This window comes from Triticum aestivum, chromosome 7D (genome assembly GCF_018294505.1).
Source record: "Triticum aestivum cultivar Chinese Spring chromosome 7D, IWGSC CS RefSeq v2.1, whole genome shotgun sequence".
Classification (NCBI taxonomy): domain Eukaryota; kingdom Viridiplantae; phylum Streptophyta; class Magnoliopsida; order Poales; family Poaceae; genus Triticum; species Triticum aestivum.
The window spans coordinates 97,205,802-97,231,988 of record NC_057814.1 but is presented as its reverse complement, the minus strand read 5'-3'; positions in this window follow the sequence as shown (position 1 = coordinate 97,231,988).

The following is a 26,187-nucleotide window of genomic DNA, read 5'->3' as shown; positions in this document are numbered from 1 at the left end:
CTCGAAGGCTAGCTCGACGAACTCGCCCCTCGCGAGCCTGCCTGGTGAGGCTGCTCCCGAGGAGGTCTTGTGTTGCCCGCCTCGCGAGGCTTGGCCCCTCGCGAGGGTCTTGAAAGCTTGTTGGTGAAGATGGGTCGTACGGGCCCGCTCGCAGAGCCACGCCGTGGGCCGCAGGCAGGCTAGTCTGGGGACCCCTGTTCCCAGAACGCCGACAGTAGCCCCGGGCCCAAGGCGTGCTCGGACTTGGCTTCGAGGCGAAGCCAAAGGGCAAGTGCGGAGCGCCGCGGGCCCCAACAGCCTGCGGCCTTGGGCGACGCGTGGCGGTTGATTGGACATGGGCGTCTCCGCTTCCCCACGCTGCCTTGATACCCGCCTGGCTAGGCGGCCACCGCGGTCTACACGATTTTCCTCCTATCGTTGCAGCGCACTCCCCCAATTCTCCCACTTCCCCAGAGCTCAGCCCCTTCTCCCAATCCAATCTGAGCTCAGTCCTCCTGTCGCCACGGCGTCGGGTCAAACGGAGAAAGGGAAGAAGCCCTTGTCTTCTGCCGAACTGCGCCCGGTCATCGAGCCTGCCGTTGGTAGGTCGCTGGTGCTCAATCAAGAAGCCATGGACAAGGTGCGCCCCATGGTCGCCTCCAGCTTCAATGAATGGGGAGGGACGGTGGCCTGGCCTGCATCTCGTGCTCGCATCAACCGGACAGCCACCAAAGTCCCATTCTTCATCGACGCCCTTTGGGCTAGCCTGGTTCCTCCTTTCTCCGCCTTCTTCAATGCGGTGCTTGCCCATTATCAGATCCACATGCTGCACCTTGATCCCCAATCCGTGACCCTTCTTGCCATCTTTGCCTTTGTCTGTGAGGCCATGGTAGGCGTTGCTCCTTCCGTGGCCCTTCTCCGCCACTTCTTCTCGTTGCACCTGATCGATCCCCGGCAGAGCTCCCGGTGCTTGAGCTTCCAGGCTGTGGCGGCGACGGTCGGCGCTGGGATATACTTCGAGCTTCCGCCGTCCACGAGCGAGTTCTGGACGTGGTGGATATTTGTTGATGTTGGAGTGCTCAGCCCCCTGCTCTCTTCTCCGTCGGCGCCCGCCATCCCCAACTCCGGTTGGTGCCACCAAAGGCTCGCCGATTCGCGCCTTGCCCTCGTCTAGCTCAGGCTGAAGGGGCTGAAGGACCTTGGAATGACCACGCCTATGGTGGTGAAGGAGTTCGTCCGGCGCCGGTTTGCTCTGCTTCAGCACCATTCCCGGCCAATGTGGGCCTTGCTCAGCAGCAAGGACCGCATGAGACTTCAGAAGTCCGGGCTCCCCCTTGAGGCGCGTCGGATGGTGCTTGAGGTCCTGACAGGTGTTCTGTTGCCAGAAGACATGCCGGGGAAGAGTTGCCTATTGTACCATTGCTCGAACAAGGTGGAATTCGTGGAGCGTATGCCCTCCTTTGATGAGTGGGAGCTGCGCCCGGTTCGTTTGGTGGGGCCCCGTGAGAACCCCGTCGATGTGGTTCCCCTCCTTGGCGCTGGCGTCGAGCTTGCCCCAGGTGTGGATGCAGGGGGGCAAGCTCCGCTAGAGACCGATGTCGCAGGTATCGAGGTGTTGATTCCGCCTAGGGCTCCCGAGGCGTCGTCTTGGGTAACTCATGACTCCTGCCCTGGGGGGGGGCAGCTGAGGGGGCCATACAGCCTGCGATTCCCGAGGCCGCGGCTCCCGAGGCCTCGGCAGGTCGCTGTGAGGCAGAGCCCGCTAGCCACCCTCAGCGTGGCGCTCCTGAGGTTGTCCCTTCAAGCGCTTCTCCAGTCGCGCCTCGTGTTGGCCGCCATGTCCAGCGCTTCGGTCGGCTTTGTGTGGACTTCGAGGTGCTTCGCAAGAGGAAGGGTCCCCAAGTCGCGGCAGCGGCACCTTCGGGCCGTTAAAACGGAGAAAGTACATCGCTATTGACGAGTAAGTACCTTATCTTTCTGATTCTTTGAGTGCTGCTTCTCTTCCCGACGACGGCTCTTTAGGATCCCCTCCGCGAAGGCCGTGGAATCTCCTGAGGAGCAGCCTCCTCTCGCCCCGTCTCCCCCGCTAGACTTTAGCGCTGCAAGCCAACATGCCGGCCCTGACGTGGGATCAGCCGGGGAAGCCGGCCCGCTAGCAGGGTGCCTTGAGCTCATGCCTTCGTCGCCTCCTCTTGTCGGCCTTGCTTGGAGCGCGGCCAGTGTGCCAAGGGCCCCTCCCCTGATCTTGGACGGCGGCTGGTTGGCTCGATCCTGGTGTCCTCTTCAGGCGGTGAGTCTTCATTAGTCTGGTCCCCTCGCGCGGCTGGGCCGGAAGCCGGGCAGGCGCCAGCCCCCAGCCGCTTGCTGCTAGGGGGCGGGCCGCTTGGGGCCCCGTCCGCGTCCCCCGCGGCGAAGGACGGAGTCAGCGACATTCTCAAGTCTGCTAGGGGGCGGGCCGCTTGGGGCCCCGTCCGCGTCCCCCGCCACGAGCTCTTTCAGGAGGCGATGGGCGCGATGAACCGGCTTGGTGACGAGCTCGTGGATGTGGACGTGCGCCTTGTGGCCGAGGGTCTTCGGCTGGCGGAGGAGCGGCATAAGCTGAAGGTGGCTATCAACCTCGGGCGCCACCAGCACGAGCTTGATAATGCGAAGGCCGAGGTCTCTCTCGTAGCCTCGCGTGAGGCCTGCTCCCGAGCTCAGGAAGAGGCCCGGGAAGCTGACCGCCATCGCGAGGCCGCGGAGAAGCGCATGTGGGAGCTCCAAGCCTAGAGCGCCTCCTTGGAGCGGCAAGTGGAGGCACGCAGAGCCACCCAAACGTCATTGAGGGGGACGCCCGCCGAAGAAGAAGAGATCCGAAAGCGCGAGTAGGCATTGGCACTGGAAGCCGTGGAGCATAGCCTCGAGCTCGAGCAACTGGAGACAAGGGAGCGTCAAGTTGCCCAAGCAGAAGATGTCGTTCGTGCGCGCGACGCCAAGACCCAGGAGGTGGTCGATTGCCGGGTGGCCGAGGCTCGCGCGGGTCTTGAGGGTAGGCATGACCTGAAGTTGAAGCTTGCAGAAGCTGAGGCTGTAGGTAGGACTGCTGCCCTTAGGCCCAGGTTAGCTGAGGTGGAGCGGCGCGAGGACGCCACCGCAGCCACCCTGTCTTGATGCAGGCGGAACTAGCCTCCGCCCGCGCCGAGCTGCTCTCTCTTCAGCAGTGGAATGCTGACGCTGAGTGTGCTGCGCGGCAGAACAGGGAGGAAATGCTTTTTCGGCGGACGCTGCAGCGCGTGCACGCTCCCATGCTCCAGGACATCCGGAACAGGGCCAATACTGCCCTGGGCCACATCTGTGATGAAAATGCCCCTCATCCCCGCATGGACGACTACGCCAGCCACCTCCGCTTCTTCGCCGATGTGGTGACGCGCCTGGAGAATCGCTCCGAGAGAGCTCGCCTGCTTGTCGAAGAGAGGAGCCGCGGCCTGCTGGGGCGCACATTCTACCGTGTCTTCAGCCATCTCCAGAACACCTACCAGGACTTCGACTTTGACGCTACCATTGCTCCAGTTATGGAGGCCATTCGGGGTAACCTGGCGCAGTGGGTGGAGGATAACGTGGACGCGGTGGTCAGGGCCTTCATCTCCGAGGACGACGCGGTGGTGGTCGCGGCGGATGAAGGCGGTGTGGTTGATGATGGTGATGGCGGCGCCGGTGAAGGCGATGGTGATGCTAGCGACAGTGACAGCGCTGGAGGCAGCAAGGCCAGCGACGCGCCTGAGGACGACCTGGGAGATGCGGTGTTACAGCCTGGATTTTGGCCCTTTTCTTTTTCTTTTGATTTATTTGGTTTTTGCTCTGTTTTTCTTTGTGGAGTGGCTCTGTGGCCTTGTCACCTGGGAAATCAGCTTTATTTCCTCTCCCAAGTGGCTCATCATTCTCAAAACCTTGCCAAGATCATGTCACTTCACTCTTTGACCAAACCCTAAAATCTTTTTCTAGGGAATATTCCTTTTTCTTTTAAAAGAATAACCCTGTCTACCCTAGGTTGTGAAGCAACCCGTATTTCTGTCCATCGATAAATTCCCAAATAATTCTCATAATTTCATTGGGTCATATGTTGCTCAAATATGCCCAAACTTTCATGTTCTAGCGGTAGAATAATTCTCCAAAAAATATTCTTCATTTCTGTCCACTGTGGCTTTCTGTGAAGGAAGTGCCACCTATCCAATCTTGTTTGCTCCCAAATTTCTTGGGCATCCTATTATGTCCAAATAATTGACTCATGCCAAAATTCAACTTTATTTGCCTAGCCAATCTTCCTCAGCAATTTTTCAAACTTTCTATCAGTAAGAAGGCATTGTGAAGGAAGTGCTAGCTAGGGTTATCCAAATGATTTGAAATTTTACATGCCTCTTCATGTGCTCATATAATTAGCCTCCTCCAAATTTCAGCTCCATCCCTTGAATTATGTGAGCACAGGATCAAATCTTGGATTCTGGCAATATTTTCAGGTTGTGAAGCAAGTGCATTTTATATTGCTTCATTAATACTGAGAAAATACCAGATTGTTCTCCTACCCAAATAACTTCTCTCCACCAAATTTGGCACCATTTCACCTAGCCAATATTTCTCCAAAATTCTTGCAAGTTTCTGGTCAGAGTTGATGTGCGTGAAACAAGTACCATTTTGGTAAATCCAATTGGTATGAAATTTTTACAGCTTCTTACTATGACCAAATCACTAAGCCTTGCCAAATTTCAGCTCAATTTGACACTCCATGTGAGTGCATCATCCTAATCTAGTTTCTGACCCGATTATGTGGTTGTTAAGCAACTACATCAAATATTTATCCCAATCTTCTCAAAGTTACCAGGATGAAAGTCCTTCTTACCCTAAACCTCGCAGACAAACTCTATGGCCCCAGCGGTCGGCATTGGCTCTTGCGTCGCCGGACATCGGAGCCGCGGAGTGTCAGGGGATCAACGAGCGGCTCGACCGGCGGAAGAAGAGCTCCGGCGTACCCCTACCTGGCGTGCCAAATGTCAGATCTCGGGTTCCGACAAAACCCTCAAGGTTCAAACACTGGGGTGCGCGCGAAGATCTCCCCCTACCGAATCACGCCCTCAACCTCGCCACGATCTCGAAGGCTAGCTCGACGAACTCGCAACACAAGGGACACAAGATTTATACTGGTTCGGGCCACCTTTGTGGTGTAATACCCTACTCCATTGTGTGATGGTGGGTTGCCTCTTGGGCTGAGGATGAACAGTATAAGGGGAAGAACAGCCTCCTGAGGCGAGGTGTTCTTGTGCTCGGTGAACTTGCGTGGGTGAGGATTACTCAAGATGTGATGCCTCCTACTATGGTGGCTATTCCTATTTATAGAGGCCATGGTCCTCTCCCCAAATATTGAGCGGGAAGGGAGCCAACAACGGCCAATTTGAAAGGGGACAGCTATTACAGATTATCCTGACTGAAGTTGGTATTCGCCTGCAAAAGGCTCTGGTGGTGACGCCGCCTTGGGCTCCATGGTGACCTCCATCTTGCCGTCCTGCTGGTCTTGGTCTCGTTGCACCGATGTGGAAACCTTTGCTTGACACCTCGGTACTCCTCGTCTGCGCTTGCCTCCTTAGCACCAAAGAGGAAACAAGGAGACAGCGCGTTGGCGCCTGCCTTGTCTCGTTTGTCATGGCTCATGTCATGAGAACCTCGCGAGGTTTGCCTTGCCTTGATCTCTCCGCCCCTCGCGAGCCGGCCTAGTGAGGCCGCTCCTAAGGAGGTCTTGTGTCTCCCGCCTCGCGAGGCTTGGCCCCTCGCGATGGTCTTGAAAGCTTGTTGGTGAAGATGGGCCGTACAGGCCCGCTTGCAGAGCCAGGCCGCTGGCAGGCAAGTCTGGGGACCCCCGTTCCCAGAACGCTGACATGCACATCTAGACAACCTATTTTGTTGCTAAGTTTAATTTGGTTAAGAAAAGATAAAAATTGTTAGTTGCCTATTCACCCCCCTCTAGTCAACCATATCGATCCTTTTAATTGGTATCAGAACCTCGTCTCTTTATTATGGACTTTGTCGTCTGAAGAGTATGGTTGACACCACAAACGAGGCGGAGGAGCACCCCGGTGCGAGTCCCACTTTGTCTGCGGCTGATGGGGGATCCTCGGTCTCTCGTGAGGAGTTCAATGTGTCTTTGGACACATTGAAAACCTCCATGACGACCGAGGTCAAAGGCATGCTTAAGAATTTTCTTGATGGTCTTAAATTGTCCACCGCACCGTTGGAAGTGGTTGATCCCACTAACAAGGTGACGGATGCTAACTCCGACAAGGGGGAAGCTACTAGTGATAAAGCTCCTTTGACTAGTGGTAGAAGTGGGGATGGCAACTTTGCCCATGTTGAACCTCCACTTACTTATGGAGGACTGGTTCCCTCCACGCATATGAACCATGTTGGTCCTCCTCCTAAGCTTGTGAAAAGTGAGGATTTTGCATCTTGGGTGTATCGATTTAAACGTCATTTAAATCATAGTTCTACTAATCATTGGAGAATTATTGAGCAAGGTTTATACCCGCACGGCCCAATAAACTTCACTCATAGAGAAGCCGCGGATCATCAATTCAACGAGTCTGCTCTCTTCATTCTCCAAGAAGCAATTCGACCCGAAGATATTGCGCACCTCCGACCTTTCACTATGGCCAAGGAAGCATGGAAACATGTTGTGTCCATTTACAAGGGAAGCACAAGCATTCAATGCTCAAACTTTGAAGTGGTGCAAGATGAAGCCGATGAGTTTGCAATGATTGAAGATGAAGAACCTCTAGAGCTCTACCGGAGATTAACCACTCTCGCGGTCTCACTTCAAGATCATGGAAGCAAGGACACGAATGACAATTGGATCAAGCACAAGTTTCTCAAGGCCATGATGCCTTACCATAAGGACATGTCCTCCGTCATCCGTCAAAGGCCGGACTTTCACACCTTGTTCTCAAGTGAAGTGTTGGATGAGTTTGTTGCAATGAGGATCTTGGACAAGACCGCCGACAATGCGATGTTGCGTTCTCAACGATCAAAGAAGCCCAACCTTGCTTTGAGCCAAGGCTAGTGTGGAAGAAGAAAGTGAAGAGGAACAAGAGGAGTGTTGCCCCGAAGGTACCAAATATGCTTATCATGAGCACATGGCTCTCGCTTCACGGCAATTTTGGAGCAAGAAGAACTCAAGGCCCAACTTCAACAAGAACAACTCAAGTGGCGCCAAGGGCAAGCAACGTGTGAGGACATGCTATAATTGTGGCAATGTGAGCAACTTTGTTGCGGATTGCCCGTACGAGAAGAGGGAAGACAATGGTGGCAAGCTTATCCGAAAAGACAAGGCCAAGTCCTTCCCCAACAAGAACAACTTCACCAAGAAGACTCCTCCCAAGGGGTTGGTGGCACAAGAAGAGTACAATGAGGATGATGATGATGATTGTGGTGAGACGGCTGCCATGGCCATTGTTGCCATTGCAACAACTCCACGGGTGTGCCTCTTTGACTCACCCAACGAGAACATCCCCGCCAAGTGCCTCATGGCCAAAGCCACCAACAAGGTAACCCCCAAAATCAAAACTACCATCAATACTAATCCTTCCTTGATAGATTGCATTGATGAAAGTGAGGGGACGAAGGAGGAGGAAATGAAATTGAGTCTTTTATGAGTAAGCTCAAGGGTAAATCCAAGAAGCACTTTGTTGCTCTCTTGGAACAACTTGGTGAAGCCAATGACATGATCGAGGCTCACGAAGAAACCATCTCTAAGATGGAAGGGCATAGTCATGACTATGCCGATGAGATATCTGATCTCTCTAGTGCGCTTGAGGAAGAGCGTGGTCATCGTTTGGCTCTTTAGGAGTCACACAATGATGATCATGCTAAATTAAAGAAAGATCTTGATCGTGCTCTTGTTGTATCTCGTGTGCTCAATTCCGAGAAGGCCAAACTTGGGGTTGACCATGCTAGACTCAAGGAGGAGTTTGATATACTTGACAAGGCTCACAAGGCCTTGAAGAGTGCTCGTGCTAGCCTCAAAGAGTCTCATGATCAACTCCAAGTGAAGCTAACCAAGGAGAAAGCCACATTTCCTCATATGGTTTTAATTGATAATGCAAATGCTACTAACCCGTGTTGTGAGGATGTGCATCTTGTGGAGGAGAAAGCCAAGTTGAAGGAGCAACTTGAGAAACGACTTGTGTCTTGCATACAAGGTGAGAAGAACATTAACGACCTTTTGAGCAATCAAAAGGAAGTTGCGGGCAAGGAGGGAATTGGGTTTGCACCCAAGTCCAAGAATAAGAAGAAGAATGACAAGGCAAACGACCTCCTCCTCTCAAGCAAACTTTTGTGAATGAGGGAGAGGGTGCTTCTAAGGATAAGAAGAACAATGTGAAGGTGGTGGTGTCAAGAAGGTCAATGCCACTCCTTCCAACAAAGCCGGTGACTTTAACCCTTCTTATGTGTTATGCCGCGCTAGTGATGGGCATGTTTACGCCAAATTTGTTGGTTCTTCTTATGAGTACATTGAATGATCTATTTGGATTCCTAAGACACTTGTTACTAACATCAAAGGACCCATTACAAAATGGGTACCTAAAACCAAGCATTAATCTCTTGTAGGTGTTTGCTTCCGGTGGGGGATCATGGTTGCTCGTAGTGGAGCCACAAATCATATGACCGGAAGCAATGTCTTGGTGGTGGACGTGCACAAGGTTTCATCTATGCCCACCAATGTCGAGTGGGGTGATGCCTCATCTTCTAAGGTATTGGGACTTGGTAAGGTTGTCATTTCTCATGATCTCACGATCGAGAAAGTCATGCTTGTTGAGTCCCTTGCATACAACTTACTTTCCGTTCGTCAACTTGCACTCGTGGGCTTTGCCACTTTCTTTGATATTGATACTGTGGCCCTCTCGTGGAGCAAGACTCTTAAAGTAGTCTTTGTTGGGCATGTCGAGAATGGTCTTCATGCGATTAAATTTTCGGAGCGACCCACTAAGACCGCGACATGCCTAATGGCTAAAGTTGACGTGGGATGGCTTTGGCATCGCCGGTTAGCCCACGTCAATATGAGATCTTTGCAAAGTCTTCTCAAGGGGGACCATGTCCGTGGACTAACAAATGTTAGTTTTGCCAAAGATCGTGCTTGCAGTGCTTGTATCGAAGGAAAGCTACATGCGAAGGCTCACCCACCCATGACTATCATCTACTCGAAGAGACCCTTGGAGCTCCTTCACATGGATCTCTCTGGGCCTCCATCCTTTGATAGTCTTGGGGGTAGAAAGTATTGCTTGGTATATTTCTTCAAGATACACGTGGGTATATTTCTTCAAGAGGAAGAGTGAGACCCAATAAACCGTCATCCAGTTTGCAAATTAAGCTCAACGTCAACACAATGCAAAGATCTTGACGATAAGAAGTGACAACGGCACTGAGTTCAAGAACTACACCTTGGATGAGTTTCTTAGTGATGAGGGGATCAAGCATCAACATTCCGCACCGTACACCCCTCAACAAAGTGGTGTTGCGGAGAGGAAGAACCGGACTTTGATGGACGCGGCAAGAACCATGATGGCGGAATTTAAGTCTCCATGCAACTTTTAGTCTGAAGCCATCAACACCACTTGTCATCCATCCAATCGGCTCTATCTCCGCAAAGGCTTGTACAAGACTCCATATGAGATACTCATCGGCAACAAGCCCAACCACAAGTACTTCCGGGTGTTCGGTTGTAAGTGTTTCATTCTCAAGAAAGGTGTTCGTTTGTCTAAATTTGAGGCTAGAGCTCATGAGGGCATATTTGCTGGTTATGCTACAAACTGTCATGCTTATCATGTCCTCAACAAGTCCACCACTAAGTAGATGTGTAACGTGCAGTTTGATGAGAATAATGGCTCCCAAGTGGAGCAAAGTGGTACTTGTGATGATATTCCTCCCCAAGCCATAAGAAGAGTGGTACTTGTGATGTAGGTGATGATATTCCTCCTCAAGTGGAGCCATCACCAACCCAAGACCCACACGCTTCCGAAGAACAAAGTGAAGGCCCTCAACCAAATGAACAAGATCAAGGGCAAGATCAACCTCAAGATGGTGTTGAACCACCAAGTGATGCCCAAGGTCAAGTTCTTACCACCGAGCAAGTTCAACATCAAGAACAAGCCCAAGACGGCGCTCAAGATGATCAAGTTACCCCTCCTCAACTCTCTCTTGAGGAATTGGAGCGTTGTGCCGCCAAGATTGCGTCCAAGCTCACTACCAAAGATCATCTCATGAAGAATGTTCTTGGAAGCTTAAGAAAGGGGGTAAGAACTTGTAGACAATTAGCAAACTATTGTGAACATCACACGTTTGTTTCTTGTGTTGAACCCCAAAAGGTCTATGAGGCGCTCGAGGATCCAGACTGCCTTAATGCCATGCATGAAGAACTCAACAACTTCGAGCACAACAAGGTGTGGAGATTGGTGCCAAGGCTAAAGGAGAACCATAACGTTATTGGAACCAAGTGGATATTCAAGAACAAGCAAGATGCCCACGGGATTATCGTTCGCAACAAGGCTCGTTTGGTGGCACAAGGCTACTCCCAAGTCGAGGGTATCGACTACGGTGAAACCTTTGCTCCCGTTGCCCGCCTTGAATCTATTCGTTTGTTGAATGCTTATGCTTCTCATCATAACTTCAAGTTGCAACAAATGGATGTGAAGAGTGCTTTTATTAATGGTCCTATTAATGAGTTGGTGTATGTCAAACAACCCCCAGGGTTTGAGGATCCCGAGTTCCCCAATCATGTGTACCAACTCGATAAGGCACTCTATGGCCTTAAACAAGCCCCACGTGCGTGGTATGAGCACCTTACCGAGTTGTTGCAAGATCGTGAGTTTGAAATTGGGAAAATTGACCCCACTCTTTTTACTAAGAAGGTTAAAGGGGAGTTGTTTGTATGCGAACTATATGTTGATGATATTATGTTTTGTTCTCCTAACAAAGCTTTCAATGAGGAGTTTTCCGCACTAATGACCTCGAAGTTCAAGATGTCGATGACGGGAGAGTTGAAGTTCTTTCTTGGGTTTGAAATCGAACAAAGAAGAGAAGGAACCTTCATGAACCAAGACAAATACACTCAAGACATGCCCAAGAGATTCATGCTAAGTGATGCCAAGCCGGCCTCTACTCCAATGCCCGTCAAATGCCAACTTGACATTGATCCCAATGGTAAAGCGGTGGATCAAAAGATATATCGTTCTATGATTGGATCCTTGCTTTACCTTTGTGCATCTAGACCAGATATCATGTTGAGTGTGGGAATTTGTGCATGGTTTCAAGCCTCACCTAAGGAGAGCCACTATGTGGCGGTCAAGCGAATCTTTCGATATTTGGCTCATACCCCAAACTTTGGCTTATGGTACCCTAGAGGAGAAAACTTCAACCTTGTGGGATTTTTGGACTCGGATTGGGCGGGAGACAAAGTGGATAGGAAGTGAACCTCCGGAGGGTGCCAATTTCTTGGTTGCTCTTTGGTGAGTTGGTCTTCTAAGAAGCAAAGTTGTGTGTCTCTCTCCTCCACCGAAGTAGAGTATGTGGCCGCCGGTAGTTGTTGTGCTCAACTTCTATGGATGAGGCAAACTTTAAAGGATTACGGTGTCATTTGTTACAAAGTGCCTCTTTGGTGTGACAATGAAAGTGCCATCAAGATCTCTCTCAACCCGGTGCAACACTTCAAGACGAAGCATATTGAGATTCGGTACCACTTCATCCGGGATAATATTAGGCAAGGAGAGATTGAGCTCAACTATGTCAACACTCATCATAACCTTGCAGGTATTTTCACGAAGCCGTTGGATGTAGCAAGATTTCGTGAGTTAAGGCATGAGCTAAATATCATCGATTTGAGCAATGTGGCTTGAACCTTTGCACACCCCACCACACTCATCATGTTGTCTTGTTTAGATGTAGGCATGGATATAGGGGGAGTGTTGTTCTCTCAATGAACTCTCCCTCCCCAATTATGCATAAATTGATCAACTCTTTCACATTCGCCATTGTTGATGGTACTTGTGCTTCAAAGACGAGTTTTGGTCATGGGCCCAATGTTAAAATCTTCGCGGTGCCATACCAATTGACTCAAACACAGGTGGCCTCGGCCATCGCCCTCCTTTGAGAGGTGCTTGTTCGAGTAGTTTCCTTAGGGTGTTTTTTGTGCTTTGAGTTACTCCAAGTTGCTCTTGGTTTATTGGTTTTTCAAACTTGGAGTATCTCTTCCCTGTGCTGTCCTTTTTGAGTCTCCATCCCAAGCCTATCTTTATGCTTCAACCACCCCAGTCGTGCACAAGCCATTTTTCTTTTTTGGGCTATTCTATCTCCCTGCCGGTGGTACTACCGCTGTGAGGGAGTAGTACTACCGCTGTAAGTGGTCCTACCATTCCATCCAGCGGTACTACCGCTCGAGCGGTACTACTGGGCCTCCTGCCCGGCTGTAGTATCGGGGCGGTACTACCGCTACCCCTAGCGGTACTACCACTTAGCGGGACGCTGTGGGGTGTAAAAGTATCGGGCAGGGGAAGTTCTAACTCCCCCATACCTTTTCACTCTCCCTCCCCCATCTCTCTCTCTCTCTCTCTCTCTCTCTCTCTCAGGTGACGAAGAACAGCCCCGGCCGCGGCTCCGGCTGGCCGATTCCATGCCGTCTTCAACGATTCCGTCCGGTGGAATCCTTCCCCACCACCTCCTCTCGCCATGGAACCCGGTATTGCCCCCATTCATTGCTCCTACGGTTCTATCGTTTGAATCTAGGTTTCTAGGGCAATGCATGTTGGTTTCTCGATTTTTGGCTAAATCGGGTCTTGAGTAGGACGTTGAATGACTGCTAGATAGGAGGATTGATGTTTTAGTTGATCATTTTTTTTATTTGTGACCTCCGGTACTACCAGATATGGGGAGTTCGTGTGTCCGTTCCTAGAGTGGTACTACTGCTCCTGTGCAGCGGTACTACCACCCCAGTTCTGCGGTACTACCGCTCGAAGGCCGCAAATCCAGAATGCTCACCTAAGCCTTCCTTTCTCACTTGTGTTTGTCCTTGGCTTATGCATAGTTTGTATTCATGCTTTCCCTTCTGGTTTTGTGTCTCTTCAGGTGGTAGTAGCTCCAAGGTTCGTCGCAAGAATGCGAATCCCCCATCCAAGACTGGGCGCAACTATCATGCCAGAATTGTGTATTCCGAAGATGAAGAAGAGGTTGCCCCCACACCGCTGCCTGCTCATCGTCAGTCTTCGAGGAACAAGGGCAAATCCAATGTCAAGTCAACCACTGCTCGCAAGAAGAAGGAACCAATCTGGACGGCTACTGAATTGAAGCAAAATGAGTATTGGCAATACCATGAGCAAAACCCCTACCTCCTTCCTCATGATCCTTCTCTTGTTGGCTCACCGTTATGGAACAAGGACCAATCACTTGTGTACTTTGATCAGATCAAGGCAAGGAAGAACCTGTTTGTGAAGACCAAGTCAATCAACTTGGATCACATGGAGAAGTACCAGGCATACTTTGGAGAAGCTCGTGCCCTCTGTGAACAGCTCAACGGCATGCCCCTCATGACCTTCAACTATGATTTCGATGCGGAGTTGGTTGCACAGTTCTTTGCAACGATATGGTATGGCACAAACACAGAGCGCACTTTGATCTAGATGACCAATGGCAGGCAGTTCCGCACCACTTGGGGTGCTTTTATGGAGCTTCTGGGATATCCTAACGAGGGGCTGACGAAGCCTCTTGGCCTTCGTCCTCACCATGAGGGTGGCCCTACTCACAAGGATCAGCTGAAGCCTCATATGGTTATCACTAAGACAGAGAAAGGAGTCAAGAAGGAGCTAAAGCTATTCTTTGACATTATGCATCACATCTTCCGGCACACTCTCTTTCCTCGCATTGGCAACTTGGACATGGTGCATGGGCACCTTTTGGATATGCTACTGTTATGCCACTCTGAGAAGGGCACAGATGCGGTCTTGGATGTCTCTCATGTCATGTGGAAGGAGCTAGTGAATGCTACCTATGGAGATCATTGCCCCATTTATGCTCCCTTCATCTTCAAGTTGATTCACACTACCTGGAGCTCCACTTTCCCTAGTGTGCCTCTTGAGACCGGACCCTTGACTCCTCATGACGTCCTCAACTTGCATCAGAATGAGCTTTGGGCCTCTACTACTTGTCCTGAGGCGGAAGTTTCTTCTGCTTCTGGAGAGGATCAGGGTGATGGTGGTGGTTTTGATCCCGGCACAGAGCATCCGTCTGATCAGTCAGGTTGGGCGGCTAAGCTCAAGCACAAGGTGAAGAAGCTCTTTTGCCTTCAGACCGATGTTCAGCACAAGATGTAGTTGGCACATGTGGATGCCAAGAAGGCTCGTCGGGAGAGGAAGGCTATTATGAGGAAGGTTGAGATTCCAGTTCAGGATGGCTCTGAGGATTGCATCACTTCGGAGGACAAGTGGATTTCTTCACACTCTCACTAGACGGACTCGGAGAAGTCCAATGCTACTACATCTACTCCAGCTCAGGATCAGGAGGTCTCGAGACCGACGAGTCTGCGGAGGAGTCTGCTGATGAGTCTGATTCTGAGGAGTCTAACGAGTCCATGGGAGGAGACTTGTGCCATCTGGAGTTGCGTTAGGTCACTCTTTGCCCCTTTTGGTCTTGATGCCAAAGGGGGAGAGGTTTAGGACCGGGGATTTGTCTTTCTGCACGGTGTTGTCGAGTCACAAGCTTGGTTCTTGTTGCTTCTGTGTTTCTGCTTGTGAACTCTTTTCCTTCGTTTTCTTTGGTTTGGTGCGACACCCTCGTTATCCTTTATGTCCCTATGTGCGTGAGTTTATGCTCTTTTGTCTTATTAGTTTCCTTGCTTAAGTGTCTCTTATATTGTTGCAAGGATTGGCTGGTCTATAAAACGTAGGGGGAGTGTTGATCCTATTATGTGTGTTGTGCAGTCCAAAGCACATCTATAGAATGCACACATCTAGGGGGAGCCTGTCTATATTTTATAAATCTTCGCTTTATTTATGCGCTTTATATATCTCTACGTGCAAATCCCGTATTGTCATCAATCCACCAAAAAGGGGGAGATTGTTAGTTCATATTTCTCCCTAATGGTTTTGGTGATTGATAACAATACATTTGGGGACTAATCGTGTGCATTGAGCATTTAAGATATCTCATGTCTAGGCACTAGACGATTCGATGCCCCTCGGAGCCTATCGAAGACGGCGGTTCTCTACGTTTCTTTCTGGTGGATTTGAGTCGTAGGAAAGCCGTACTATTAAGAGGGGGTCTGCTTCGGAAAGGTAAGGGTGGAATCAACACGTACACAACCCGATATGCACCCACAACCTCCTTTCCCTTCTATGGAGCTTTTCCAGGCTTTCTATGGTGTTTCAGCATCTTGCCAGCGGTAGTACCGCTAGTGCCTAGGGTAGTACCGCTTATGCGGTAGTACCGCTGGGTACTTCCATGGCACTACCGCTTAGGGTTTCCCCGAGCGTGCAACGTTCTGTTGTCGGTCTGCAATTCACGGTAGTAGGGCGGTAGTAGCGCGGTAGTACCGCTCCAGCGGTACTACAGCCCGTACTACCATCTCCACTACCACTTGCGGGGGTTTCCTCTGTGCAAGGTTCTGTTCCCACTTTGCTCCAGTCGGTAGTAGAGTCGCACTAGGACGTTAGTACCGCTTTGCACGGTAATGCCACCCCTGGCACCTTCTACTACCGCTGCCTCTCCAGATCTAAAACCCTAGGCGGTAGTACCGCCAGGGTCAGCGGTAGTACCGCTTCGGCGGCACTATCGTAGGTACACTCTATGTAGTTTAGGCTTGTGCGAGGTAGTACCGCCTAAGTGGTAGTACCGCTTAGCTGCGGGCACAGCGCAGAAAACGGTTGGATTTTGGTTCCCCTATATAAAGGTGGGGGTCTTCTTCTTCCTAGAGTTGACCTCTTCCCCCCCAAGCTCCATTGCCTTTCAAAAGATCATTCTTGCCCGATCTCTCTCCCTAGCCAATCAAACTTGTTGATTTTCTAGGGATTGGTTGAGAAGGCCCCGATCTACACTTCCACCAAGAGAAATTTGATTCCCCCCATTAATCCCTTGCGGATCTTGATACTCTTGGGTGTTTGAGCACCCTAGACAGTTGAGGTCTCCTCGGAGCCATATTCCATTGTGGTGAAGCTCCGTGGTTTCGTTGGGAGCCTCCAATTCGGTTGAGAGAGCCCCAACCTTGTTTGTAAATGATCGGTCGCCGCCTTCAAGGGCACCAATAGTGGAATCACGGCTTCTTGGATTGTGTGAAGGTGTGAGGAGAATACGGTGGCCCTAGCGGCTTCTTGGGGAGCATTGTGCCTCCACACCGCTCCAACGGAGACGTACTTCCTCTCAAAGGGAAGGAACTTTGGTAACACATCCTCATCTCCACCGACTCCTCTCTTGGTTATCTCTTACCTTTACTTGTGCAAGCTTTTATTGTGTTGTATCTCTTTCTTGCTTGTGTGCTTGTTGTTGTTGCATCATATAGGTTTCTCACCTAGTTGCACATCTAGACAACCTATTTTATTGCTAAGTTTAATTTGGTTAATAAAAGATAAAAAATGTTAGTTGCCTATTCACCCCCCTCTAGTTTTTATTGACCTACTTTCTTCAAGGATGCTCGTAAGTTTGTCTTGTCTTGTGATGAATGCCAGAGAATTGGCAATATTAGTATACGTTAGGAAATGCCTATGAATTATTCACTTGTTATTGAACCATTTGATGGTTGGGGTTTTGATTATATGGGACCTTTTCCTTCCTCTAATGGGTATACACATGTTTTAGTTGCCGTTGATTACGTTACTAAGTGGGTAGAACCTATTCCAATTAGTAGTGCTGATCATAACACTTCTATTAAGATGCTTAAAAAAGTTATTTTTCCGAGGATTGCAATCCCTAGATATTTGATGACTGATGGTGGTTCACATTTTATTCATGGTGATTTCCGTAAAACTAGCAGGTGTACTCGTGCATTTGCGCGGCTGGATTTTTATATATTATCTCATTAATCAAAACTGTCTCCATTAAGATTTTATAAGGATTTATAATTCTGAATATTGTTGGAATGTGGATCTATACATTTGGTAGCATGAATTGCTTGGCCCTTTCTAAAACTAAAATATATACTTATCAACTGTTGGTTGAAACAATAGAATAGTCTATAGTGAAATATAGAATATACTCGCTCATCCATCAAGATCACACGGAGACACACCTATCGTTTTTTGAAGTAATAGAACAATCAACAATTTAATATGTTTAGACTCGCTCATCGTTTGAAGGATTGATTGTATCCCACATTCTCGTTACTTTCACTTAAGCATACATGTTTGGGTCTCTTGTTGAAGTCTCTCAGCATCTTGTATGCCGAAGGGGTTTTAGTTTAAAAGCATGAAAAGGCATTTCTTCCAAGGGATTGAAAAAAGTAGTTGTCAATTGATAACATACATACGAACATTTTAGCTAAAAAAATTGTGTTCACTAATATAATAATTACTAACCTTGTTGATTCCGGTGAGAAGCAAACTCGAAAAGTTGGGCATGACTTATTTAGATGTCAAGTTGCATGACACTTCATAATTTGGCCTGGCTTTGATAATTTTTGATGGCAGAGTCTGAACGTCCCATCGTCAGAGTTTGTTGGCTTCTATTTACTGTGTGGTGGCATTGTCGAGTCGGTTGTGTCGGCGTTCTGGGAACGGGGGTCCCCAGACTAGTCTGCCTGTGGCCCATGGCGTGGCTCCTCCAGCGGCCTGGTACGACCCATCTTCACCAGCAAACACTCAAGACCCTCACAAGGGGCGAAGCCTCGCGAGGTGGGCGACACAAGACCTCCTCAGGGGCAGCCTCACTAGGCTGGCTCGCGAGGAGCGGAGAGATCAAGGCGAGGGGCACCTCGCGAGGTTCCCGTGATGTGAGCCATGGCGACCAAGGCCAGGCGGGCGCCAGGCGGGCGCAGAGTACTCGTTGCCTCTTTGGTGTTAAAGGGAGTAGGTGCAGGCGAGGAGTGCCAAGGCATCAAGCAAAGGTTTCCATATCGGTGCAACAAGACCAAGACCAGGAGGACGGCAGGACGGAGGTCATCGTGGAGCCCACGACGGCGTCACCACCAGCGCCTTTGGCAGGCGAAGACCACCTTTTGTCAGGATAACTTGTACTAGCTGCCCCCTTCAAATTGGCCGTTGTGGGATCCCTTCCCGCCTAATATTTGGGAAGAGGACCAGGGCCTCTTTAAATAGGGCTAGCAACCACCATAGGAGGCAACTCATCTTGGATCGGAGCCATTCCATCCATAGCCACCACACAAGCTCACCGAGCTCAAGAACACCTCTCCTCAGGAGGCTGTTCTTCCCTTGTACTTGTTCATCCTCAGCCTATAAGGCAATCCACCACACGACACTGGAGTAGGGTATTACACCGCATCGGTGGCCCGAACCAGTATAAACTCTTGTGTCCCTTGCTCTTCGAGTTCGATGAGCTGAGCTTTGATATCGTGGTGAGCGAGTGAGCTAGGGTGAGGGAGAGATCTTCGTGTGCACCCCATAGTTCGAACCTTAATTAAGGGTTTTGCCGGAACTGAAAATCCGATATTTGGCGCGCCAGGTAGGGGGTGCGCTGAAGCTTTCCTTCCGTCGATCCATGCTCCACCACCTCCTTTGTCCCCATGGCAGGTGTTGCTGTTCCGGCTGGGACGACGGGTGCCACAGCTACCCAGGTTCAAGCCGGAGATGCCACCGCGTTACGACAACGCGGCAGACCCGTCGGCCTTCCTGCTGGCGTACGAAGAGGCCGTCCTGGAGGCTGGAGGCGACGACAAGGTCATGGCCAACTGGTTCCCCTTGGCCCTCGCTGGCGCACCGCGCGCCTGGCTGCTCACCCTCCCAGGATCCTCTGTGGCCTCTTGGGAGGCGCTGCGCGGCCTCTTCGTCGCGCGCTTTGCGGTACAGGCGCCTATCACCGTCGCGGCCCTCCTCGGCGGCTCGCAAGCACCACCCTTAGACCGCCACACCAAGCAGTTCTTCCGCCAGATCGGCGCCGACTCCATGCAGCAAGGAGCTCCTCTAGGATGGGCGGCACCCAAGGCCGGCATCACTTTCAACTCAGGCGACCATCCCGCGGTCACCGTGGGCTCGGGCGCGCTCCCAATGCTCTACACGCCCACCATCTGCAACGTGGCCATTACCAAGACACTCATCGATGGCGGGGCCAGCCTTAACGTGCTCTCCGTGGAGGCTTTCGGCTTGCTTAACGTGCCACTCGAACTGCTCCGCCCCACCAAACCCTTCTCCAGGGTCGGCAGCGGCTCCACCAGCCCCCTAGGGAAGATTCGCCTCCCGGTGACCTTTGGCACTCGCGACAACTACCGCACCGAGCTGATCGACTTCGACATCGCCCGCATCGGCCTCCCATACAACGGCATCCTCGGGTACCCGGCCGTGGCTCAGTTTATGGTGGCAACTCATCTGGTCTACAACCTTCATGCAGATGCCCGGGAGCAAGGGCGTCCTCACCGTAGCAGGAGACACCAAAGAGGCTCTGGCGGCGCTCAAGCTTGCCGTCAAATCAGCCGTGGCAGCGCGCCGGGCCGACGAGGCCACCCCCGGAGCTAAGGCCGCCGGGCCAGCAAGGAAGAAGCAGCTGTTCACTCAAGATCAAGCTGAAACTAAGCAAGTGCCGGTCGAGGAAGGTGAACCCTCAGGAGCCACCTTCACCATAGGCGCCAACCTCGACCGGGATCAAGAGAAGGTATTGGTGGGATTCCTACGCGCGAATAAGGAGGTATTCACCTGGGAACCCAAGCAGCTGCTAGGGGTCCCGAGGGGAGTGATCGAGCATCACCTAAGCGAGTGCCCCAATGTGCGCCCTGTGAAGTAGAAGGCGCGGAGGCAGTCCACGGAGAAGCAGTCCTTCATCGTTCAGGAGACGCGCAAGCTGGAAGCAGCAGGTGTCATTCGCGAGGTCCGCTACCCAGAGTGGCTGGCGAACCCCGTTGTCGTGCCCAATAAAGGCGGGAAGGAGCGCATGTGTGTCGACTTCACGAACCTCAACAAGGCCTGCCCCCAAGACCCGTTCCCGCTTCCGCGCATCGACCAGATTGTCGACTCCACCACTGAGTGCGGCCTGCTGTGTTTCCTGGACGCGTTCTCGGGCTACCACCAGATCAAGATGGCGGTGGAGGATGTGGAGAACACGGCTTTCCTGACACCATGCGGGGTGTACTGCTACACTTGCATGCTGTTCGGGCTGCGCAACGCAGGTGCGACCTTCCAATGGCTGATGCACAACACCCTAGGTCAGCAGCTCGGGAGAAACGCTGAAGCCTACGACGACGATATCGTGGTAAAATATCGGGAGGCAAGAAGTTTGATTCAGGACCTGGATGAGATCTTCGCAAGCCAGCGCCAGGTCGGCCTGCGGCTCAACCCGGAAGAGTGCATGTTCGGTGTTCTCTTCGGCAAACTGCTGGGTTTCCTCGTGTCCCATAGGGGGATAGAGGCTAACCCGGAGAAGGTCAAGGCGATAGAAGACATGAGCCCTCCGCAAACTCTCAAGGAAATGCAGAAGCTTGCGGGCTCCGTGACCTCTCTAGGGCACTTCATCTCCAAGCTGGCCGAGTGCGGCTTGTCGTTCTTCAAGCTGATGAAGAAGAAGGGCCTGTTCGAGTGGACCCCGGAGGCCGACCTGGCATTTCAAGACCTCAAGAGATACCTGACCAGCCCTCCCGTGATGGTGGCGCCTTGTCCCCTTGAGCCCCTGGTGCTTTACCTTGCCGCCACTCCCTACTCCGCCAGCGCGGCGCTAGTGGCGGTACGGGAGGAGCGTCAGGCCAAGAGCCCTCCGCGTCATGCCGCACCCCCGGCCGGGGCGGTGCGGCACCAAGAGGATGCCGCAAGGGCTGCCACAACACCGGCAAACGATCAAGTCCAGCGAGACGACGTTCTCGGGCCTGCAGAGACCCAAATGGATGGCCAGGCTAAGGGAGCGCCCAAACCTCCAGCAAACGCAGGCTCCATCGGCGCTCCTGCCCTCATCGAGCACCCAGTGTACTTCGTCAGCACAGTACTGCGAGATGCAAGGGCGCGGTACCCTATGCCACAGAAGCTCCTGCTCGCACTTCTGGTGGCCTCGCGCAAGCTGCGCCATTACTTCCAAGGCCACCCGATTAAAGTCGTCTCAGCTTATCCACTTGAGAGGGTGCTTCGGAGCCCTAATGCCGCAGGAAGGGTCGACGAATGGAACATCGAACTTCAGGCATTTCAGCTCGAGTTCAGCATAACTAGGATCATCAAGGGGGCCGCCCTAGCCGACTTCGTGGCCGAATGGACCGACGCCCTGGAACCAGAGGTCAGCGAGGGCCGATCCCTCTCGCTGGGGAGTGAACCACCAGATGGTTGGGTCATGTATTTCGACGGCGCCTTCGCACGACAAGGCGCGAGGGCTAGAGCCATACTCATCTCGCCCACCCAAGACAAGCTCTACTACGCCGTGCAGCTCTACTTCCAGCAGGGCGAGAAGGTCTCCAACAACATCGCGGAGTAAGAGGGGTTGATCGCCGGTCTCAAGGCCGCCATGGCCTTGGGGGTAAAATGTCTCACCATCAAGGGGGATTCACAGCTCCTCGTCAACTTCTCCAACAAGGTGCACGAGCCGAAGGACGAGCACATGGAGGTGCGCCAGATGGAGAAGCAGTTCTTGGGCCTGGAGCTCCAGCACGTGCCTCGCGACATGAACAAGGAAGCCGACGACATCGCCAGAAGGGCTTCCAAGCGTTTGACCCAGGAGCCCGGCGTCTTTGAAGAGCGGCTCTTCAAGCCATCAGCAGCACCCCCGTCTGCGGGGCTGGCGTCGCCTCGGGAGGAGCTCCCTCAACCACCGGCCTCGGGAGCCCCCGCCTGTGGCCCGACCACAGGAGCGCGCCTGCTCCTGTCGCTCGAGCCTCGGGAGGGGTGCTGGACCGAGGAGTTCAAGGAATACCTGAAGCGAGGGACGCTGCCGGAGAAAGAGGAGGACGCAGAGCGCGTGGCCCAGCAGGCTACGACATACTGCATCCAGGACGGTGAGCTATACAGGAAGCGGCCAAATGATGTTTCTTTGCCATGCATCTCCAGGGACCAGGGGAATGAGTTGCTAGCTGACATACACGGCGGAGACTGCAGACACCACTCGTCGTCACGTACCCTGGTCAGCAAGGCATTTCGCAGCGGGTTCTACTAGCCTACGGCACTCAACTACGCGACCGAGCTGGTGAGGTCCTGTGAGGCCTGCCAATTCCACGCCAAGCAGATCCATCAGCCAACTCAGGGCCTTCAAACCATCCCGCTCTCATGGCCATTCGCGGTTTGGGGGCTGGATATCGTAGGCCCATTCCCTCGAGCGCCTGGGGGCTACCGCTACCTCTACATCGCCATCGACAAGTTCACCAAATGGGCAGAGGTGGAGGCCATCCGCACCATCCTGGCCGGGTCCACAGTTAAGTTCATCAAGGGCCTCATGAGCCGGTTCGGGGTCCCTAACCGCATCATCACTGACAACAGCTCGCAGTTCACTAGCAATCTCTTCAAGACATATTGTGCTAACCTTGGAACGCAGATCTGCTACGCTTCGGTGGCACACCCCAGGAGCAATAGTCAAGCCGAACGTGCCAACGCGGAGGTCCTGAGAGGCCTCAAGACCAGGACCTTCAAGAGGAAGCTCGAGGCCTGCGGCTGGGGCTGGCACGACGAGCTCCAGTCCGTGTTGTGGTCCATCCGCACCACCACTACCAAGCCAGGCGAGACCCTGTTCTTCCTCGTCTACGAAGCAGAAGCGGTTCTCCCTCACGAGGTCAAGCATCACTCCGCGCGGGTCCTGGTGTTTGATGGGACGCAGCAGGACGCCATGCGGGGGATAGACCTTGTGCTAGGGGACGAACGCAACCGTGAAGCAACGCTCCGAGCGGCAAGATACCAGCAAGCCCTGTGACGGTATCACTGCCGCAGCGTCCGCTCCATGACGCTCGATTTGGGCGACCTCGTCCTAAGGCAGGTGCTCTCTAGGGAAGGGCTGCATAAGCTCTCGCCCATGTGGGAGGGCCCATTTAGGGTTTCCCAACTCTCCAGGCCTGGCGCCATGCACCTGGAGACGCAGGACGGGGTCCCCATCCTGAACGCGTGGAACATCCAGGACCTCCGGAAGTTCTACCCATGAAGCAAGGCCCAGTGCCTGTGAAGGTCTCCGCTCTTGAGACTCTCACGTAATAATGAGTGGGGCTGTACTCGCCCCGGAGTCTCCAGAGTGCCGCCCTCGGGCCTCGGGGGCTCCCTTTCACGTCCTAGTGGCATCACTTAGCTCCGCGCTGATGAGAAGACTAGACTAGCACTACAAAAAATACACTTCCATGATGATACGTGTTTGTCACAGTAGGTCACGTTTTCTGTCATGCATGTACATCCATGACAAATTTATGACAGAATCAAGATAGTCATACCTGTGTTGTCGTAGAAGTGTTGCATGACATTACCAAAATTATCATCATGGAAGTGTCCACTTCCATGACGATAAATCGTGCGTCACAGAAGTGCTTTCGTCAAGGGTGACCGACACGTGGCATCCACCGTAACGGAACGCCGTTAAGCTATCATGTCCAGTTTTGGATCCGATAACCCGTTAACAGCCCGGACCAATGGGGATTTTCCATGTGTAAAATCATCATTGGCCGGAGGAAACACGTGTTGCCTCAGTGTTGGGACAGATGTCATCCAGTCATTGGATAGGAGGCACCTATGATAGGTCGACATGTGGCACGGCGCAACAGTGGCCCATTCTAGTGAAAAAGGCCAGCCCAGTAAAAAATAGCAGGCCGTCCCATATAAGGCCTACTTGTGTCAGGTCCATTTAAGCCCACGGCCCATACGACATGTGCCAATTCGGCCCGTCAACGGCGCATTAAAGATTTGACACCATTGCAGCCCATCGTCAGTTCGAGCCCGTTAATAGCCCGCTATATATTTGGGCTCAATATCGGCCCGATGAGATTTTGGCCTATTAACGGCCCATTCAGTGGATGGGCCAATTTTCACGATGTACATCTTTCGGCCTTTTAGCCACTCATTTAAATATTGGGCTAATTTCCGGCCCGGTGTGTCTTTCAGCCTGTTGACGGCCCATAAATCAGTTGGGCCATTTGTAGTCGGACCTGAGTTTCGGCCTTTTAGCGTCACATTTAAGTGTTGGGCCAATTTCTGGCCCGGTGTCTCTTTCAGCCTAGAGACGGCTGTCGGTGTCAAAACCGGCGGATCTCGGGTAGGGGGTCCTGAACTGTACATCTATGGCGGATGGTAACAGGAGGCGGGGGACACAATGTTTACCCAGGTTCGGGCCCTCTCGATGGGGGTAATACCCTACTTCCTGCTTGATTGATCCTGATGATATGAGTATTACAAGAGTTGATCTACCACGAGATTGTAGAGGCTAAACCCTAGAAGCTAGCCTATGATTATGATTGTTATTGTCCTACGGACTAAACCCTCCGGTTTATATAGACACCGGAGGGGGCTAGGGTTACACAGAGTCGGTTACAAGGGAGGAGATCTACATATCCGTATAGCCAAGCTTGCCTTCTACGCAAAGGAGAGTCCCATCCGGACACGGGACGAAGTCTTGAGTCTTGTATCTTCATAGTCCAACAGTCCGGCTAAAGTATATAGTTCGGCTGTCCGAGGACCCCCCGATCCAGGACTCCCTCAGTAGCCCCTGAACCAGGCTTCAATGACGATGAGTCCAGCGCGCAGATTGTCTTTGGCATTGCAAGGCAGGTTCCTCCTCTGAATACTCCATAGAAGATTTTGAACCCAAGGATCGTGTCCAGCTCTGTCAAATAAATTCCACATACCACCGTAGAGAGTATAATATTTTCACAAATCTTAATCTGCTGACAACTTTTCATAGCGTGATGTTCTGCCGTGGTCTGATCATGACGAACCGTTTTTCCTGGCCTGCCACTGCACGTGTTGCGAGGCAGTTTTATTGGCACGTCTTGTCGAAGCAGAGATCATGTTCCTCTTATCACGGGATTCTCATCAAATACGGGTGTGGGTAACCCAATCGCGCCTGTTGGTATGACTCCTCGATTTAGGCAAGGTCCAAACGGCCACGCGGAGGACGCTCGGTATTCACCCCCTTTATAAAGGGGCCAACGCCTGTCCTTTTCTTCTCGCGCTCGATCCTTCCCTTCCCCCTCCTCAAATTCCAACACCCGAGGCTTCGGCTAAGCGCTTCGGACCTTCAATCATGTCCGGATCCAACCTTCAAGGCCGGTGGTTGGCCTCCTCTGTCACAGAGGAGGACATCAATAAGCTAAGAGAAGCCAGGTATCTGACCGCTGAAATCTCGCACAGGCTACCTGCTCCAGGGCAGGTCATCCCTACTCCCGAATCCAACGAGAGTGTCGTATTTGTTTCCCACCTCCTCCGAGGGCTAGGCTTTAGTCTTGATCCTTTTGTTAGAGGGCTTATGTTCTTCTACGGGCTCGATTTCCATGATCTGGCTCCGGATTCCATCGTTCACATCTCGTCGTTCATCGTCGTGTGCGAAGCCTTCCTCCGCATCACCCCACACTTCGGCTTATGGCTCAAAACCTTCAATGTGAAGCCGAGGATGATCGATGGGCGACACGCAGAGTGCGGAGGTGCCATAATAAGCAAAGGCGCCGATGCTCCATGGCCGGAGGGTTCCTTCCCGGAGATGTCCAACTTATGGCAGCGGGAATGGTTTTACATCACGGCTCCCCGAAGCACTAAGTGGGCAGCTGCCCCCGCCTTCCGTTCGGCCCCCCGCCACAACTGGCGTCGTGGGTCAGCAAGTGGCTGGACTGGGGGGGCAGTTAACGACGTGCCGATACTGCAGAGTCGCATCCAAGATCTCCTCGAGAGAGATGCCAGCCTTGTCAAGGTAATGCAAGTCATGCTAGTTCGTCGGGCCCTGCCATGCCAACGTCGACCTCTCCGTATGTGGGAGTTCAACCCGGAAGGACCGCGAACTATTCAACAATTCTTCAGCGTGACGCTCAAAGGGACGTATGGATTGTTCTTCGGACCATGAATAAAGTGTCCGGACACCACCGAGGATGCGGGTCTAAACTGCAATCGTCCAGATACCCAGGTA